This window comes from Hemitrygon akajei, chromosome 31, assembly GCF_048418815.1.
Source record: "Hemitrygon akajei chromosome 31, sHemAka1.3, whole genome shotgun sequence".
Lineage (NCBI taxonomy): Eukaryota > Metazoa > Chordata > Chondrichthyes > Myliobatiformes > Dasyatidae > Hemitrygon > Hemitrygon akajei.
This window is the reverse complement of record NC_133154.1, coordinates 37,068,526-37,088,207: the sequence shown is the minus strand read 5'-3', so window position 1 is coordinate 37,088,207 and position 19,682 is coordinate 37,068,526.

Below are 19,682 nucleotides of genomic sequence, written 5' to 3'. Positions count from 1 at the left end.
AGGAAGGTATAGGGGGATGTCAGATAAATGTAATTTTTACACAGAGTGGTGGGTGTGTAGAACATGCTACCTGAGGCGGTGGTAGACACAGATACATTAGGGACATTTAAGAGACTCTTAGACAGGCACATGCATGATAGAAAAATGGAGGGTTACTAGGAGAAAAGTGTTAGATTCATCTTGTAGAAGGACGGCACAGCATCATGGGCTGTAATGTTCTATGTTCAATGTCCTCACGTTGGCATTCTTGACACATTGTGAAAATAACTGCCCGTTAATATAGTAAATTAGCAACAAATAAATTCTAAACCTCACCCTTGCTGAATTTTGACTTAAAACAATGTGCTGATGCTGTGGTGCGATTTATATTCTTGTGTGTGTATGGATTTCCAAGCTGCCAGCTTCTTGCTGATGAGGAATTGCTGGGACTTAGAAACCTGATCCAAATGGTTCATGGGCCAGGAAGATTCCAGATTCCAACGGGCTGACGCCAGCCTTCTGTGATTGGACAACACTGCAACTCTGATGACTCTTCATTCCCAGTTATTCCAGAGTGTCATTATCTGTTGAGCTCACAGGTTCCGCTCCTGATATAACATTTAATGATTTGGGTGCAGATTTTTGCCAATACTGAAGCTCAGAGAAAATCACAGAATCACTGACAGTGGAAAAGGAAGCCATTCAGTCCATCTTAACCACACTAACTCTTGACTTCAGGCGCTCAGTGTTACAGTTTCTCAAGTGGATACAAGGGACTGCAGATGCTGGAAAATGGAGGAACACATAAGCTGCTGGAGGAACTCAGCTGGTCGGGCACCATCTGTGAGACTGATACGAGAATCTATGAGAATGAGGCATAACATTGGCACGTTCCTTTCCTCCCACAGATGTACTGTAAGGAGTTTGTCTGTTCTCCCTGTGACCCACGTGGGTTTTCTCCAGGTGCTCCAGTCTCCTCCCATAGTCCAAAGACATACTGGATGGTAGGTTAATTGATCAGCGTAAATTGTCCTGTGATTAAGCTAGGGTTAAATCAGGGGTTGCTGGGCAGGTTGGCTCGAAGGGCCCAAAGGGCCTTTTCTGCGCTGTTTTCTCAATAAAAACAAGCAAACAAGTAAATGAAGAGATGCTGCTTGACATGCTGAGTTCCTCCAGCAGATTTCTGCTGCACTGAGTTCCAGATCCCCTGTATACAACTTGTTTTTCTCAACCTCCCTCAAGTCTGCATGATGAACATTCCACCCACTGCTCTAACCGTTCATTACCGCCAACACGGACAGTGTGTACCAACTCTAGTTTGCCGTTACCTGCCGAGGCTGCTCAGAATCAGAAACAGGTTTATTATCACTGATATTTCATAAATGTGTTGTTTTTGCAGCAGCGGTACAGTGAAATATTCTATACATTACAGTACGTAAACCGTGCGCGAAGTTACAATAAGAGGCCTTCGTCGGCCAGGGTCGACCATGGATATTGCGTCCTAGCTGTCTAACTATGCAAGACTGGACAGTACAATATGGAGAGCAAGCTGTTGCCCAGGTAGCAAGCTCCACTCATCTGATGAACCCAAAGGAACGGCAGAGACCGATACAGTTTGGTACCAATGTTGAAGTCAGCATTGAACTCAATGTACAGCCTTAGGAATTCCAGCTCCAGACTTTTCCCTCGGGGTTAACTCCCAAAGCCTTCCTCTCAAGGCAGCAGAGATTTGAGATCAGAGTTTTTCTTCCCCTAGATCATAAGACCATAAGACATAGGAGCAGAATTAGGCCATTCAGCCCATCGAGTCTGCCCCACCATTCCATTGTGGCTGATCCCGGATCCCACTCAACCCCACACGCCTTCTCGTCATATCGTTTGATGCCCTGACCGATCAGGAAATAATCAACTTCCGCCTGAAATATACGCACGGACTTGGCCTCCACCACAGTCTGTGGCAGAGCATTCCACAGATTCACTACTCTCTGGAATTAAAAAAAAATTCCTCCTTACCTCTGTTCAAAAAGGTCACCCTCAGTTTTGAGTCTGTGCCCTCTATTTCTGGATACCCCCACCATAGGAAACATCCTCTCCTCATCTACCCTATCTAGTCCTTTCAACATTCAGCAGCTTTCAATGAGATCCCCCATTCCACCCCCCCCCCCGATCTACCCAAAGCAACTAGATTTACAGTGCCAGTAATCCAACTTTACCCCCTCTCCTGTCACTAGAAATGGATCTGCTGGGCTCAGAGGCAAAGCTACTGTAGCCAGGTTTGGTTGTCAGAGGCTATTTGAAGCGCACGCCATTGGGAGCATTTAATAGGTAGTGGGAGCTTATCCCCATTCCCATCCCCGGCTATAACGATTTTAAGGCATCAAATTACAATAAGAAATACCTAACAAAAATAAATAAGTGCAAAAAGAGACTAAAAAGCGTTTGTGGGTTCATTGAGTGTGCTTCTTCAGGCTCCCGTACCTCTTCTCTGATAGTGAGACGAGAGCATGTTCTGGGTGGTGGGGTGGCTTGTGGCAATGATGGAACTGGCTGAATTTACAGCCCTCTTCAGCTTTTTCTGATCCCATGCATTGGCCCCTTCATTGATACACCAATTTTTAATATTTATTCTTATTTAGAGATTACAGCATGGTGACAGGGCCTTCCAGCCCTGAGACTCCGAATGAAAAATGCTTTCTTTGTAATTGCATCAGTATGCTGGGCCCAGGATAGATCCTCAGAGATGCTGACATGCAGGAATTCGAAGCTGCAGATCTTTGATGAAAACTGGTGCACGTTGTCCAAACTTCAGCAATCTAAAATCCACAATCAATTCCTTGGTCTTACTGAGTGCAAGGTTCAAGTTCAAATTTAATTGTCATTCAGCCATACATCAAAACCCATGAATGCAGCCAAACAAAACAGCACATATAAGATGTCAGTAAACTACAGTCACACAAAACAAAATATGGTCCAAGAATATTGGAGAAATCTGGAGTCTAATACAATACAGCTTGTCTTCTTCCCAGTGAACACCAGGGGGCAGCACCATCTGCAGCTTGGGCACTGTACCACACCACCTCCGACGCCTCTCTCCCGGGCAGCTATAAACAGCTGGCACCACGGCTTGAGGGCAGGCCCTCACTACGACCGAGGCCACCTAACTCCCCTACTGTCCGCCAATAAATCAGAGAATTGGACTTGTGTCGTGGTTCCCTGAAATAACCAGGAGACGCAGAAGATTCTTCGAGAAGTTTAAGCCTTTATTTGCAAACAAAAGCTGAAACAATTAATGAGCGTGTCACTAATTGTCCGCCGAGCCTAGTTCACAGTATTCTTTATAGTAATTTCTTATCTTGGTTTCATTGGCATATACTTGTTCTAGTGCCTTGACTGGTTCTCACACCATCACACCATCGCACGACCCCGTCTAGTCTACTCCTTGGAACACGTGTCCCCCTTCCCGGCCTTGACTGGTCCCCACACCATCACACCATCGCACGATCCCGTCTAGTCTACTCCTTGGAACACGTGTCCCCCTTTCCGGCCTTGACTGGTTCCCACACCATCACACCACTCCACGACCCCGTCTAGTCTACTCCTTGGAACACGTGTCCCCTTTACCGGCCTTGACTGGTTCCCACACCATCACACCACTCCACGACCCCGTCTAGTCTACTCCTTGGAACACGTGTCCCCTTTACCGGCCTTGACTGGTTCCCAGACCATCACACCACTCCACGACCCCGTCTAGTCTACTCCTTGGAACACGTGTCCCCCTTCTCGGCCTTGACTGGTTCCCATACCATCACACCACTCCACGACCCCGTCTAGTCTACTCCTTGGAACACGTGTCCCCCTTCCCGGCCTTGACTGGTCCCCACACCATCACACCACTCCACGACCCCGTCTAGTCTACTCCTTGGAACACGTGTCCCCCTTCCCGGCCTTGACTGGTCCCCACACCATCACACCACTCCACGACCCCGTCTAGTCTACTCCTTGGAACACGTGTCCCCCTTCCCGACCTTGACTGGTCCCCATACCATCACACCACTCCACGACCCCGTCTAGTCTACTCCTTGGAACACGTGTCCCCCTTCCCGGCCTTGACTGGTCCCCACACCATCACACCACTCCACGACCCCGTCTAGTCTACTCCTTGGAACACGTGTCCCCCTTCCCGGCCTTGACTGGTCCCCACACCATCACACCACTCCACGACCCCGTCTAGTCTACTCCTTGGAACACGTGTCCCCCTTCCCGGCTTTGACTGGTCCCCATACCATCACACCACTCCACCACCCCGTCTAGTCTACTCCTTGGAACACGTGTCCCCCTTCCCGGCCTTGACTGGTCCCCATACCATCACACCACTCCATGACCCCGTCTAGTCTACTCCTTGGAACACGTGTCCCCCTTCCCGGCTTTGACTGGTCCCCATACCATCACACCACTCCATGACCCCGTCTAGTCTACTCCTTGGAACACGTGTCCCCCTTCCCGGCTTTCACTGGTTCCCAGACCATCACACCACTCCACGACCCCGTCTAGTCTACTCCTTGGAACACGTGTCCCCCTTCCCGGCCTTGACTGGTCCCCATACCATCACACCACTCCATGACCTGGTCTAGTCTACTCCTTGGAACACGTGTCCCCCTTCCCGGCCTTGACTGGTCCCCAGACCATCACACCACTCCACGACCCCGTCTAGTCTACTCCTTGGAACACGTGTCCCCCTTCCCGGCCTTGACTGGTCCCCACACCATCACACCACTCCACGACCCCGTCTAGTCTACTCCTTGGAACACGTGTCCCCCTTCCCGGCCTTGACTGGTCCCCACACCATCACACCATCGCACGACCCCGTCTAGTCTACTCCTTGGAACGCGTGTCCCCCTTCCCGGCCTTGACTGGTTCCCACACCATCACACCACTCCACCACCCCGTCTAGTCTACTCCTTGGAACACGTGTCCCCCTTCCCGGCCTTGACTGGTCCCCACACCATCACACCACTCCACGACCCCGTCTAGTCTACTCCTTGGAACACGTGTCCCCCTTCCCGGCTTTGACTGGTTCCCAGACCATCACACCACTCCACGACCCCGTCTAGTCTACTCCTTGGAACACGTGTCCCCCTTCCCGGCCTTGACTGGTTCCCATACCATCACACCATCGCACGACCCCGTCTAGTCTACTCCTTGGAACACGTGTCCCCCTTCCCGGCCTTGACTGGTCCCCACACCATCACACCACTCCACGACCCCGTCTAGTCTACTCCTTGGAACACGTGTCCCCCTTCCCGGCCTTGACTGGTCCCCATACCATCACACCACTCCACGATCCCGTCTACCACCGTTATCTCTACATGCTTACTTTCACTGTTAGCTACATTCTCAAGGCACTGATGCGTTCAATAGTACAGAGACAATACAGAGATTACATTCTGGCTAATAAATTGGATACATAGTAAATAGCAAACACAAGGGTGTCACATAGTTCTGGCCACACAGCAAACGTTGCATCTTTATTCTCCAATACTTGCAGCATTCCACATTTGTAATGTCCAAAATGGTGGTGATCAGAAGGAAAGCGACTAAGGCAAACAATCACTGTTAGACTGCACACCGCCTTCATTCATCGACTCCTCCAACGCCTCTCTGACGCAGGTAGCGACAGGATCCACAGCAACTCCAGCTCCCTCAGTTTCTCCGCCAATGAGCAACTCGCTGATGGGGTAGCTCTTAACGTCCGGCGGGGTTTTGCGATTCTAAAGAATACAATAACAGCTTTGGGGTTGACAACGTAGAAGTCACTGCAATCCATCTTCTGAAAGGTTGTTGTTGCAGCTGATCTACCTCACTCCAACAAGCTGCTCTCGAATCGCTGAGGTCTAATACCCAGGCTGTCAGAAACAGGAAGCACATTCACCGCCCCAGCAGCAACACTGGCTAGGGATCCTGGAATTTCCCACACAGCAGCACTGAGGGAAGACTTCACCACTGGACCGCGCTGGTTCCTGTCACAGTACGGCTCACCACCATCCTGTTAAAGGACCGCACCCCTTCCCAAGGTACACACACAAAGTGCTGGAGCAACTGAACCTCGTGACCAACGGCCTATGTGGGACCTTATCAAATGCCTTGCTAAAGTCCATGCCTTGCCTTCATTACGAATTGTCTTTAACAGGACGTTGCCTTCCTGGCCAGTTCCTCGAAAAGCTCTGTAATATTGGGTTAGAGGTGACCTACCATGCTGACTATTCCTAATCTGTCCATGTCTAACCAAATACTCGTGCATCCGGTCCCTTAGAATACCTTCCAACAACTTTTCCACTGCTAACGTCAGACCCCCTGGCCTATAATGTCCTGGTTTATGTTTAGAGCCTTTCTTAAACAACAGAGTAACATTGGCTGTCCTCCAGTCCTCGGGTACCTCTCCTGTCACTAAGGGTGATTTAAATATCTCTGCTAGGGCCCTGGCAATTTCTGCAATTGCGTCCTGTGGGGTCCAAGGGACACATTGTCAGGCCCTGGGGATTTATCCACCCTGATTTGCCTCAGGTCAGCAAACACCTGCTCCTCTGTAAACTGTACAGGGTCCTTGAAGTGGCTGCTGCTTTGCTTCATTTCCATGGACTCTGTGTCTTTCTCCTGAGTAAATACGGATACAAAGAAATTATTTAAGATCTCCTCCCTCTATTTTGGTTCCATGCATGGATTACCATTCTAATCTTCCAGAGGGCCAATTTTGTCCCTGAGGATTCTCCTTCACTTTGCCTGCTAGAGCAACCTCACGCCTTCTGTTAGCCCTCCTGATTTCTTTAATAAGCGTTCTCCTGCATTTCTTACACTCCTCAAGTTCCTCATTTGTTCCTACCTGCGCTGCACCTCATTTTCTTAACCAGGGTCTCAATATCTCTGGAAAACCACGGTTCCCTCCACTCATTATCTTTACCTTTTATTCTGACAAGCACATACAAACTTAGTATTCTCAAAATCTCACTTTTGAAGGCATCCCATTTGCCAGAAAACAGCCTGTCCCAATCCACACTTGCCAGATCCTTTCTGATATCATCAAAATTGGCCTCTCTCCAATTTAGAATCTCAACCCATGGACCAGACCTATCTCTTTGCATATTTACTTTGAGCCTAGTGGCATTGTGATCATTAGGTGCAAAGTGTTCCCCTACACAAACTTCTGTCACCTGCCCTGTCTCATTGCCTAATAGCAGATCCAGTGCCACACGCTCTCTCATTGGGACTTCTACACATTGATGAAGGAAACTTTCAAGTCAAGTCAAGTCAACTTTTATTGTCATTTCGACCATAACTGCTGGTACAGTGCATAGTAAAAATGAGACAACGTTTTTCAGGACCATGGTGTTACATGACACAGTACAAAAACTAGACTGAACTACATAATAAAAGCAACACAGAGAAAGCTACACTAGACTACAGACCTACACTGGACTGCATAAAGTACACAAAGACAGTGCAGGCATTACAATAAATAATAAACAGGACAGTAGGGCAAGGTGTCAGTCCAGGCTTCGGGTATTGAAGAGTCTGATAGAAGAAACTGTTACATAGTCTGGTCGTGAGAGCCCAAATGCTTCGGATCCTTTTCCCAGACGGCAGGAGGGAGAAGAGTTTGTGTGAGGGGTGCGTGAGGTCCTTCATAATGCTGTTTCCTTTGCGGATGCAGCGTGTAGTGTAAATATCCAAGATGGTGCAATTTCCAAACCAGGCAGTGATGCAGCTGCTCAGGATGCTCTCAATACAACCCCTGTAGAATGTGATGAGGATGGGGGGGTGGGAGATGGACTTTCCTCAGCCTTCACAGAAAGTAGAGACGCTGCTGGGCTTTCTTTGCTATGGAACTGGTGTTGAGGGACCAGGTGAGATTCTCCATCAGGTGAACACCAAGAAATTTGGTGATCTTTACGAACTCTACCGAGGAGCCATCGATGTTCAGCGGGGAGTGGTCGCTCCGTGCCCTCCTGAAGTCAACAACCATCTCTTTTGTTTTTTTCACATTAAGAGACAGGTTGTTGGCTCTGCACCAGTCTGTTAACCACTGCTCCTCCTCTCTGTAAGCTGACTTGTCGTTCTTGCTGATGAGACCCACCACGGTTGTGTCATTGGTGAACTTGATGATATGGTTCGAGCTGTGTGTTGCAGCACAGTTGTGGGTCAGCAGAGTGAACAACAGTGGACTGAGAACACAGCCCTGGGGAGCCCCCTTGCTCAGTGTGATGGTGTTGGAGATGCTGCTCCCGATCCGGACTGACTGAGGTCTCCCAGTCAGGAAGTCTAGGATCCAGTTGCAGAGGGAGGTGTTCAGGCCCAGTAGGCTCAGCTTTCCAATCAGTTTCTGAGGGATGATTGTGTTGAATGCTGAACTGAAGCCTATGAACAGCATCCGAACGTATGTGTCTTCTTTGTCCAGGTGGGTTAGGGCCAGGTGGAGGGTGGTGGCAATGGCGTCATCTGTTGAGCGGTTGGGACGGTACGCAAACTGCAGGGGGTCCAGTGAGAGGGGCAGCAGGGTCTTGATATGCCTCATGACAAGCCTCTCGAAACACTTCATGATGATGGATGTAAGTGCAACGGGACGGTAGTCATTTAGGCAGGACACTGAAGACTTCGGCACGGGGACGATGGTGGCGGAACGGTGGCGCTGCTCAGGGAGATGTTGAAGATGTCAGTGAGAACATCTGCTAGCTGGTCTGCACATCCTCTGAGCACTCTACCAGGGATGTTGTCTGGTCCGGCAGCCTTCCGTGGGTTGACCCTGCACAGGGTTCTTCTCACGTCGGCCACGGAGAGACACAGCACCTGGTCATTTGTAGGAGGGGTGGACTTCCTCGCCGCCACGTCATTTCCTGCCTCAAACCGGGCGTAGAAGTTATTCAGTGCATTTGGGATGGAGGCATCACCTGCACAGTCAGGTGATGTTGTCCTGTAGTTGGTGATGTCCTGAATGCCCTTTCACATGCGTCGCATGTCACTGCTGTCCTGGAAGTGGCTGCGGATTAGCTGGGCGTGTGCACGCATTGCCCCTCTGATGGCTCGGGACAGTTTGGCCTTTGCTGTTGTTAGAGCAGCCTTGTCGCCTGCTCTGAAGGCAGAGTCGCGGGTCCTCAGCAACACACGCACCTCTGCAGTCATCCATGGCTTCTGATTGGCACGTATAGTGATGATCTTGGACAGAGTAACATCATCAATGCACTTGCTGATGTAGCTGGTCACTGATGCTGTGTACTCCTCTGAGTTGGTAGAGTCGCCATCAGTTGCAGCGTCCCTGAACATGGGCCAGTCAGTGTGCTCAAAGCAGTCTTGAAGAGCAGAGATGACTCCTGCTGGCCAGGTTTTCACCTGCTTCTGAACTGGTCTGGAGCGCCTGACGAGAGGTCTGTATGCTGGGATTAGCATAACAGAGATGTGGTCTGAATAACCGAGGTGGGGGCGGGGCTCTGCCCGCTACACGTCGGGGATGTTTGTGTAAACAAGGTCCAACGCGTTCTCCCCTCTCATTGCAAAGTCCACATACTGATGGAATTTGGGGAGCACTGACTTAAGGTTCGCGTGGTTAAAATCACCGGCGACAATAAACAGACCATCAGGGTGTGCGTTCTGCAGTTCGCTAATAGCCCCATACAGTTCACAGAGCGCCTCCTTAGCATTAGCACTGGGGGGAATGTAGACACCGAATATAAGGACAGAGGTGAATTCCCGTGGCAAATAAAATGGTCTGCATCGAAATGCCACAAACTCCACTAGCGATGCGCAGTGTCTGGAAACCAGCACAGGGTTCTTACACCATTCCGTGTCGATGTAAACACAGACACTGTGGTGAACTACATATACGTGTCTGGACTGCTCCTGTGGCTCCTCCCACAGACCCCTGTATAAAGGCGATTGAGGCCTGAGCCCGGCCTCATTCTCCAGGATGTAGTGTTGTTCATTCTTCCAGTCAATAAAAGCCGATACCTCACTTCCTACGTCTCAGAGTGAGTTATTGATGGTGCATCAGACACCGCCACCGCGGACCTTACTGGAGACAGCTGCATCTCTGTCCAAACGAAACAAAGCTAGCCCGTCTAGCTGGATGGCAGCGTCCGAAATCCCATCAGTGAGCCAACGCGGAGCAAACTCTGTACTCCCGCCGAGTATTACGTTGGAGTCGGATGTAGTCCATTTTATTGTCCAGGGAGCGGACATTGGAGAGCAGAATGGACGGGAGAGCCAGCCGGCTAGGGTTTGCTTTTAGCCTGGCACGGACCCCTTCCCACTTGCCTCACTTCTGCTTCCTCGCACATCGCTTTCGACGTCTCCATCTCCAGCTCCCAACATCAGGCAAGTCCGAGGATTGTAGGCCCGTCCCCCTCAGCAAGCCGACATTGCGTAATTCAGCCAGCAGATCTTTGTGGAGGTTTGTTTCTGGTCGATCTCTGTATTGTAGTGGTATCTGGCGATGGTAGATAGCCGCTCTGTTATCCATGTGCCCTAATCGAAAATTGTGTATCAAACTTAAAATAGAAAATTAAATTAAAGTAACACCAGGTCTGAAAGGCTGCTGCTGCCTTACCGTGCCACCTCATGGGATCCAATTCCTGAACACATTTGACAAACTCTATCCCATCTAGTCCTTTTACAGTATGGAGTTCCCAGTCAATATGTGGAAAGTTAAGAACACCAACTATAATAACCTTATAGTTCTTGCAACAGTCTGTGATCTCTCCACAAAGTTGTTCCTCTAAGTCTCTTGGACAGTTGGGTGCTCTGGAATATTGCCCCATTCATGTGGTCATACCTTTCATATTTCTCAGTTCCACCTACAATGCCTCACTATCGAGTTCTCCAGTCTGTCCTGACTGAACACTGCAATGACATTGTCCCTGACTCATAGTGCCACCTCTCCTCCTTTAATCCCTCCCTCTCTATTGCCTCTAAAACATCGGAACCCGGGAACACTGACCTGCCAGTCCTACCCCTCCTGCAACCAGGTCTCGCTATGTCTACCATTTCATGATGCCAGGAGCTGATCATGCCCTGAGCTCACTCGGCTTCCCTACAATACTTCTTGCACTGAAATTAGTCTCACTGTACTCAAACATTTGATTCCTGACTTTTCTCCACAACCTCTCCACCAGCTGTTCTGGCACCCTGGTTCCCATTCCCCACAACTCCAGTTTAAAGGCCACTGTGTAGCACCAGCAAACCTTCCCACTAGGATATTAGTCCCTTCCAGTTCAATTGCAAACCGTCCCTTCTGTACAGATCCCACCTTCCCTTGGGAAGAGAGCACCAATGATCCAAACACCTTATTCCCTCCCTCCTACATCAACTCCTTAGCCATGTATTAAACTGTATAACCTTCCTATTTTTGGCTTCACCACGGGTAGCAATTCTGAGATCACAACCCTGGAGGTTCTGCCCTTTAACTTAGCATCTAACTCCCTGAACTCCTTTTGCAGAAGCCCATCATCCTTCCTATTGCTGCAACGAAACGGGGCGAACCCAAACGCAGGACACAGACACAGAGGTAGAGTAATCTAAAAATGTTTATTAATGGTTACGGGGAAGGCCGGGGAGCGAGGATTAGGCAGAGGAAAGCTGAGGAGCGAGGAAGGGTTGACCAGGGATCGAACCCGGGTCGCTACGGTGGAAACGTGGCGTTTAACCACCGAGCCAACGGAGAGTGTAGGCAGGCGGCGGAACGAGGCAGAACCTGGCTCGAGGAGAACTGCGGGCAGGATGCCATGCTCCTGTTAACACGGAGAGACAGAGCTAACACAAGGAAATCGCGGAACCAAAATTTAGGATACACCCTTCTAAGCGGCCGAGAGACAGAGTTAAAACATGCAAGCAGCGTGGGAACAGAACGAAGAATACACAATTCTTAGCAGCTGAGAGACAGGGTTAACATGGGAACAGAACGAAGAATACACAATTCTTAGCGGCTGAGAGACAGGGTTAACATGGGAACAAAATTTAGAATGCACATTTCTTAGCGGCTGAGAGACAGGGAAACAGGCAAACAGCGCTGATGAACGGAAGAGCAGAAGACAGACAAAGTTTTCTTGACAAAGGGTGTTACTGGAACTGAACAGCAAATGGGGGAACAGGCGGCAGGCAACACTTATCTTGACATGGAGTGTTAAAAGAAAACGCAAATGGCAAGCAATCCTTTTCCTGATACAGGGCGTTGCGGGAACTGAATGATAAACAGGATACAGGTGGCAGGCAAGGCTTATCTTGACATGGAGTGTAGAAAGAGAAATGGCAGGCAATCCTTTTCTTAACGCGGAGTGACAGAGTATCACTGGTAAACCTCAGTACCGAATTAAAACTTAGAATACTTATCTTGACAAGGAGAGACGGAGTTATACAGGGGGAACCTCGGTACTGAAGTTAAACTCAGAATTCAGCATTCTAAGCGGCTGGGAATGTGAATTACAGCATTAGCTGGATCAATGGTCTGGCAACGAGTGGATGCAAAGCTGGGCTTTTATGCTGCAGGTTTAGAAGAGAATCAGGTGTTGCAATCAAGGAGCCTAGGAGAACACAGGGGAAAGGGAATTAGGATAATAAGAGGAATTCAGGGACCGTGACACTTATCTATGTCATTGGTACCTACGTTGTGGTGAACTACATATACCTGTCTGGACACGCCCCCTGCTGACTGCTCCTGTGGCCCCTCCCACTGACCATGGCTCCTCCCACAGACCCCGGTATAAAGGCGATTGAGGCCTGAGCCCGGCCCTCAGTCTCCAGGATGTAGTATGGTGGTCAACTACTGCTTGTTCTTTCTTCCAGTCAATAAAAGCCGATATCTCGCCTTCACGTCTCAGAGAGTTATTGATGGTGCATCATACGTGGACCATGATCTTTGGCTATTCACTCTCCCTCCCACTTAAGAATGCTGAGGACCTGATCCGAGATATCCTGGACCCTGGCACCCAGGAGACAACATATCATCTCCCAGCAACTCTGAGGAAAGCTCTCAGCCTGAAATGTTGACTGCTTATTCCTCTTTGTAGATGCTGCCTGACCTGCTGAGTTCCTCCACCATTTTGTATGAAGAATTTCTAGAATACCCATGAGATGGCATTTTAGAGCAGCTCATGGTTGAGCCCACGATGGGATCTGGATGGGCTGTTGTGTAATGAACTGGAATTGATTACAGAGCTTAAGATAAAGGAACCCTTATGGGCCAGTGATCATAATATGATCAAATTCACTCTGAATTTTGAGAAGGAGAAGCTAAAGTCAGATGTGTCAGTATTACAGTGGAGAAAAGGGAATTACTGAGGCATGAGAGAGGAGCTGGCAGAATTGTTTGGAAAAGAACACTGGCAGGGATGACGGCAAAGCAGCAATGGCTGGGATTTCTGGAAGCAATTCAGAAGGCACAGGATAAATACATCCCAAAGAGGAAGAAGTATTCTAAAGGCAAGACAACACAACCATGACTAACAAGGGAAGTCAAAGCCGACGTAAAAGCCAAAGGGAGAGCATATAATTGAGCAAAGAGTAATGGGAAGTTACAGGAATGGGAAGCTTTTAAAAACCAACAGAAGGCAACTAAAAAAGTCATTATGAAGGAAATTATGAAGTATGAAAGTAAGCTAGCCAATAATATTAAAGAGGATACCAAAAGTTTCTTAAGATACGTAAAGTGTAAAACAGAGGTGAGTGTATATCGGACCACTGGAAAACGATGCAGTATGGTGAGAGTTCCAAGTGTCAGGGGTCATGGCATTTGTGAAGTTACCATTACTAGGGAGAAGATTCTTGGGAAACTGGAAGGTCTGAAGGTAGATAAGACACCTGGACCAGCTGGTGTACACCCCAGTGTTCTGAAAGAGGTGGCTGAAGAGATCATGGAGGCATTAGTAATGATCTTTCAAGAATCACTAGATTTTGGAATGTTTCTGAAAGACTGGAAAATTGCAAATGTCACTCCACTCTTCAAGAAGGGAGAGAGGCAGATGAAATGAAATTACAGGCCTCAATGATTGGGAAGATGTTGGAGTCGATTGCTAAGGATATGGTTTCAGTGTATCTAGAGGTACATGATAAAATAGGCCACAGTCAGCATGGTTTCCTCAAGGGAAAAACTTGCCTGAAAACTGTTGCAAGTCTTTGAAAAAAAAGCAGGATAGATAAAGGAGAATCGGTTGATGTTGTATTCTTGGATTTTCAGAAAGTTTTTGACAAGGTACCACACACGAGGCTGCTTGACAAGCTACAGTTCCATGGTTTTACAAGAAAGATTCTAGCATGGATAAAGCAGTGGCAGATTGGTGGGATGCAAAGAGTGGGAGTGAAGAGAACCTTTTCTGGTTGTCTGTCAGTGTCTAGTGGTGTTCCACAGGGGTCTGTGCTGGGACCGATTCTTTTTATGTTATATGTCAATGATTTGGAAGATGGAATTGATGGCTTTGTTGCAAAGATAGGTGGAGGGGCAGGTAGTTTTGAGGAAGTAGAGAGGCTACAGAAGAACTTAGATAGATTAGGAGAATGGGCAAAGAAGTGGCAAATGGAATACAGTGTTGGGAAGTGTTTGGTCATGCACTCAGGAGCACGAGAATATAAAAGTAAGGATGTAATGTTGAAACTTTTTCAAGCACTGGTACCTCAGTAGGCATATTGTGAGCAGTTTTGGGCCCCTTATTGTGCTGAAACTGAAGAAGGTTCAAAGGAGGTTCACGAAAATGATTCGAGGTTTGAATGGCTTGTCATATGAAGAGTGTCGATGGCTCTAGGCCTGTATTCACTGGAATTCAGAAGAATGAGGGGTGACGGATTTGAAGCCTATTGAATGGTGAAAGGCCTTGATAGAGTGGATATGAAGAAGATCTTTCCTATGGTGGGAGAGTCTAAGACCAGAGGACACAGTCTCAGAATGAAGGGTTGTCCTTTTAAACCGGAGATGAAGAGGAATTTCTTTAGCCTGAGAGTGGTGAATCTGTGGAATTCTTTGCCACAGACGGCTGTGGAGGCCAAGTCTGTATGTATGTTTAAGGCAGAGGTTGATAGATTCTTGATTGGTCAGAGCATGAAGGGATATGGGGGGAAGGTAGGAGATTGGGGCTGAGGTCGATGGGCCAAATGGCCTAATTCTGCTTCTATATCTTATGGCCTTGTGGTCTTAAATACTTTTCATACATTAACCCTTTCATTGGTATGATTATTCTTGTGAACCTCCACAATGCTAGCAAATCCTGTCTTAGATAAGGCGCTCACAAAATTCCCAGTGTAGTCTGACCAAAGTCTCACAAAGCCTCAGTATTACATCACTGGAAGAGAGAAGGGAGGAGGTTGAGAGAGGGGCGAGGGAGTGAACTTGATGGTGGAGGAAGATTTGAGGGTGATAGAAATAATGGGGAGAGAATTCAGAGGTGGACAACGGATGGATGTGAAAAGGAGCCAAGGAAAGTGAGTGAGAGTGATTTCAAAATAAGTGCACAAGAAGCAGGAGTTTCAATGGGCCATTCGCCCATCAAGTCTGTTCTGCTCTTCTGCAGGATAATGTGACTTTGGCTTTGGCTCTTCCAGTACCTTCTCCATAACCCCCGACTGCTCCCTGGACAAAACATCATGCCACAAAAACAGGTCATAGTCTGCAACCCAGTGGCATAAACATTCAACATAGGACCTAGAACCTAGCACAGGATCAGGCCATTCAGCCCACAATCCCTGTGCCAGGAATGATGTCTAAAATAATCCCTTCGTCCTCCACATAATAATTTCCGTCCATTCTCTGCACTTTCTCGTTTCTATCCAAAAGCCTGTTGAATGCCACTATTGTACCTGCCTCCTACATCAATCCTGTCAGTGCATTCCAGAACCTACAGCACAAAGTAGCATCTTACCCCAAACATCCCCTTGGAATCTTTATCCTCTCACCAGAAAGATATGCCCTTTAGTATTTGGGATTTCAATCCTGGAAAAAAAGACTGACTAGCTGTCTGTGCCTTTCATAATTTTATAAACTTTTATCGGGTCTCCCCCCGACCTCTGACTGTTCACAGAAAACAACACAAGACCGTCCAATCTCTCCTTATCAGCTCATACAGTTATAACATTTCCCAGTTTTAGTAATCCCTCCCCTTTGGTGTATTTTCCACATTTTTTACCACCAATTCTCCTCCAGTCCTCTCATTTCTGTCCGATTTCCTATTCCCCAGTCAAACCCACCCCCCATCACTGTCTGGTCTGGTAATTCCCCATCTTGCTATTACCTCCTTAATTGGGCCTTAATCCCCTCGTCTGATTTCCAGTCATTCCCAGTTCCACTAATTACACACACCTGGTTCCCATTAGAAAACATAGGATAAAACCATGCTCTGCCAGTTTGTTTGTTGATTCCAGTGTGAGTAAACTTTATTCCTTGTGACTGTCAGTTCTAAGCTCCGCGGCATTTCCTGGGTATTCTATGTAAACCTTGTCTCCGTGTAAAGACTCTCCTGGATACTGTCACCCTGTTCGTGGCAGTGCTAACGCCTCACGACTCTGCCTCCATGCCTGCGTCCTGCACTTGGGTTCATCCTCAGCCCTGTCGTTGCAACACCCCATCATCTGGCCTTTCAACCCGCTCCCCTTCCTTCACACATAGGTCTGGTACTGATACCCTCTGCCATACACCTCTCCCATTCTCAGCTCCCTCATTTACCACTTGTCCAGCACTTGTAGCCCTTTGTGTTGCTGCTTATCTCCCTCCAGCAGCTGCCTCCACCCTCACCCTCCTCTCCCCGAAATAAAGGTTCCATCTGCCTTTCCTCTTTCTCTCTCTCTCACTTCCTTCTGTCTCCCATTCCTCCCCTCCCTGGCTCCGTCTGCCCGTCGTATTTCACCCATCCTCAATCCACCAGTCATGCCAGACTTCTATCTCATCACACCCCTCTCCTCTTCACTTTGGCCATCTCCCACTCAGTCCTGATGCAGACCCGAAACATCAGGAATTCCTCCCCCCCCCCCCCCACAGGTGCTGCTTGAACTGCTGAGCTCCTCCAACAGATTGGTTTTCGCGTGTCTCTACCTCAATTGAGGCAGCACTATAGCGGTTAGTGTAATGCCACTACAGCACCAGTGATCAGAACGTCAGGGTTCAATTCCCGCTGCTGTCTGGAAGGACTTGGTACATTCTCCCCGTGACTGCGTGGGCTCCCTTCCCCATTCCTAAGACATCGAGGTTAGGATCAGTAAGTTGTGGGCATGCTATGTTGGTGTTGGAAGCATGGTGACACTTGTGGGCTGCCCCCAGCACATCCTTGGATTATGTTAGTCAATAAAGCAAATGAAACTTTTCATCATATGTCTCGATGTTTTGATGTCCGTGTGACAAATAAAGCTAATCTTCTTTATAGATAGATAGATACTTTATTCATCCCCATGGGGAAATTCAACATTTTTTCCAATGTCCCATACACTTGTTGTAGCAAAAACTCATTACATACAATACTTAACTCAGTAATAATATGATATGCATCTAAATCACTAACTCAAAAAGCATTAATAATAGCTTTAAAAAAAAAAGTTCTTAAGTCCTGGCAGTTGAATTGTAAAGCCTAATGGCATTGGGGAGTATTGACCTCTTCATCCTGTCTGAGGAGCATTGCATCGACAGTAACCTGTCGCTGAAACTGCTTCTCTGTCTCTGGATGGTGCTATGTAGAGGATGTTCAGGGTTTTCCATAATTGACCGTAGCCTACTCAGCGCCCTTCGCTCAGCTACCGATGTTAAACTCTCCAGTACTTTGCCCACGACAGAGCCCGCCTTCCTTATCAGCTTATTAAGACGTGAGGCGTCCTTCTTCTTAATGCTTCCTCCCCAACACGCCACCACAAAGAAGAGGGCGCTCTCAACAACTGACCTATAGAACATCTTCAGCATCTCACTACAGACATTGAATGACGCCAACCTTCTAAGGAAGTACAGTCGACTCTGTGCCTTCCTGCACAAGGCATCTGTGTTGGCAGATGTTTATCTGTCTATGTTTGTCTTCACTAATGGCTAAGGGATGTTTCCCCTTATCTTCGGGTGTCTAAGACAAGTGGGCAGTTTCAGGATAAGGAGCTGCCTAGTTAGGAAGGAGATGAGGAGCAATTTCTTCTCCCAATGTGAATTTTTGAAAATCTTCTCCAAAGATCCAGTAAATTAAAATTAAATGAATCAAATCCTTCAGCAGGCAAGTGAAAAACTAGGAGGCAATGAGTTAAGTAACCTTTCAGATTTATGAAGAGTAAAAGAGAGGTGAGAGTGGATTTGGGACTGTGGAAAACGACATTGGAGAGGTAGTAATGGCAGACAAGTATCCTGCCTCTGTTCTCACTGTGGAAGACCAGCAGTATGCCAGACATTCAGGAGTGTCAGGGGGCAGGAACAAGTGTAGTTCCTTTTACTGAGGAGAAGGTTCCTGGGAAACTGCAGCGTCTGAAGGAAGATTCTATCAGGTATGTGGACTACACACCAGGGTTCTGAGGGAGGTCGATGAAGAGATTGTAGAGGCATTAGGAGTGATCTTTCAAGAATCACTAGAATCTGGAATGGTTTCAGACAACTGGAAAATTGAAAGTGTCACTCCACTCTTTACAAACAAGAGAAAACCTGCAGATGCTGGAAATCCAAGTAACACACACAAAATGCTGGAGGAACTCAGCAGGTCAGGCAGCACATATGGAAAAAAGGACAGTCGAATTTTGGGCTGAAACCCTCTGGCCACTTCCCTCCATTCTTTAAGAAGGCAGGGAGGCAGACGAAGGGAAATTATTGGTTGGGAAGTTGTTGGAGTCTAGTCTTAAGGATGAGGTTCCAGGGAACTTGGAGGCACATGACAAAATAGGCCAAAGTCAGCATGGTTTCCTTAAGGCAAAACCTTGCCTGACAAATCTGAGGAAATAACAGGAAGGATAGACAAAGAAGAGTCAGTGGATGTTGTTTATTTGGATTTTCAGAGGGCTTTTAACAAGGTGCTGCACAGGAGGTTGCTTGGCAAGATAAAAGCCCATGATATTACATGAAAGATACTAGCATAGATAGAAGATTGGCTGACTGGTTAGAGACAAAGAGTGGGAATATAGGGGGTGTTTTCTGGTTGGGTGCCAGTGACTAGTGATGTTCTACGGGGGTTTGTGATAGACCGCCCCCTTTCACGTTGAAAGTCGATGAAGGAGCTGATGGCTTTGTGGCCAAGTTTGCAGATGATATGAAGATAGATGGAGGGGCAGGTAGTGTTAAGGAAACAGGGAGACTGCAGAAGGACTTAGACAGAATGGACAAAGAGATGGCAGATAGAATATAGGAAAAAAATCATACACTTTTGTAGAAGAAATAAATGCATAGACTATTTTCTGGATGGGGGATAATATCCACAATCGTAGGTTCAAAGAGAGTTTGGAGTCTTTGGGCAGAGTTCCAAAAAGGTTAACTTGCAGGATGAGCCCATGGTAGGGAAGGCAAAAGCAATGTTTGCATTTTGAGAGGACTAGAATATAAAAACAAGGATATAATGCTGAGGGTTTATAAGGCCTGGTGAGGCCTCATTTGTAGTATTGTAAGTAGTTTTGGTCTTCCTATTTAAGAAAGGATGTACTGACATTGGAGAGGGTGCAGAGGAGGTTAATGAAAATGATTCCAGGAATGAAAGGGTTAACACGTGAGGAGTGTTTAATAGCTGGCATTTAGCAGAATG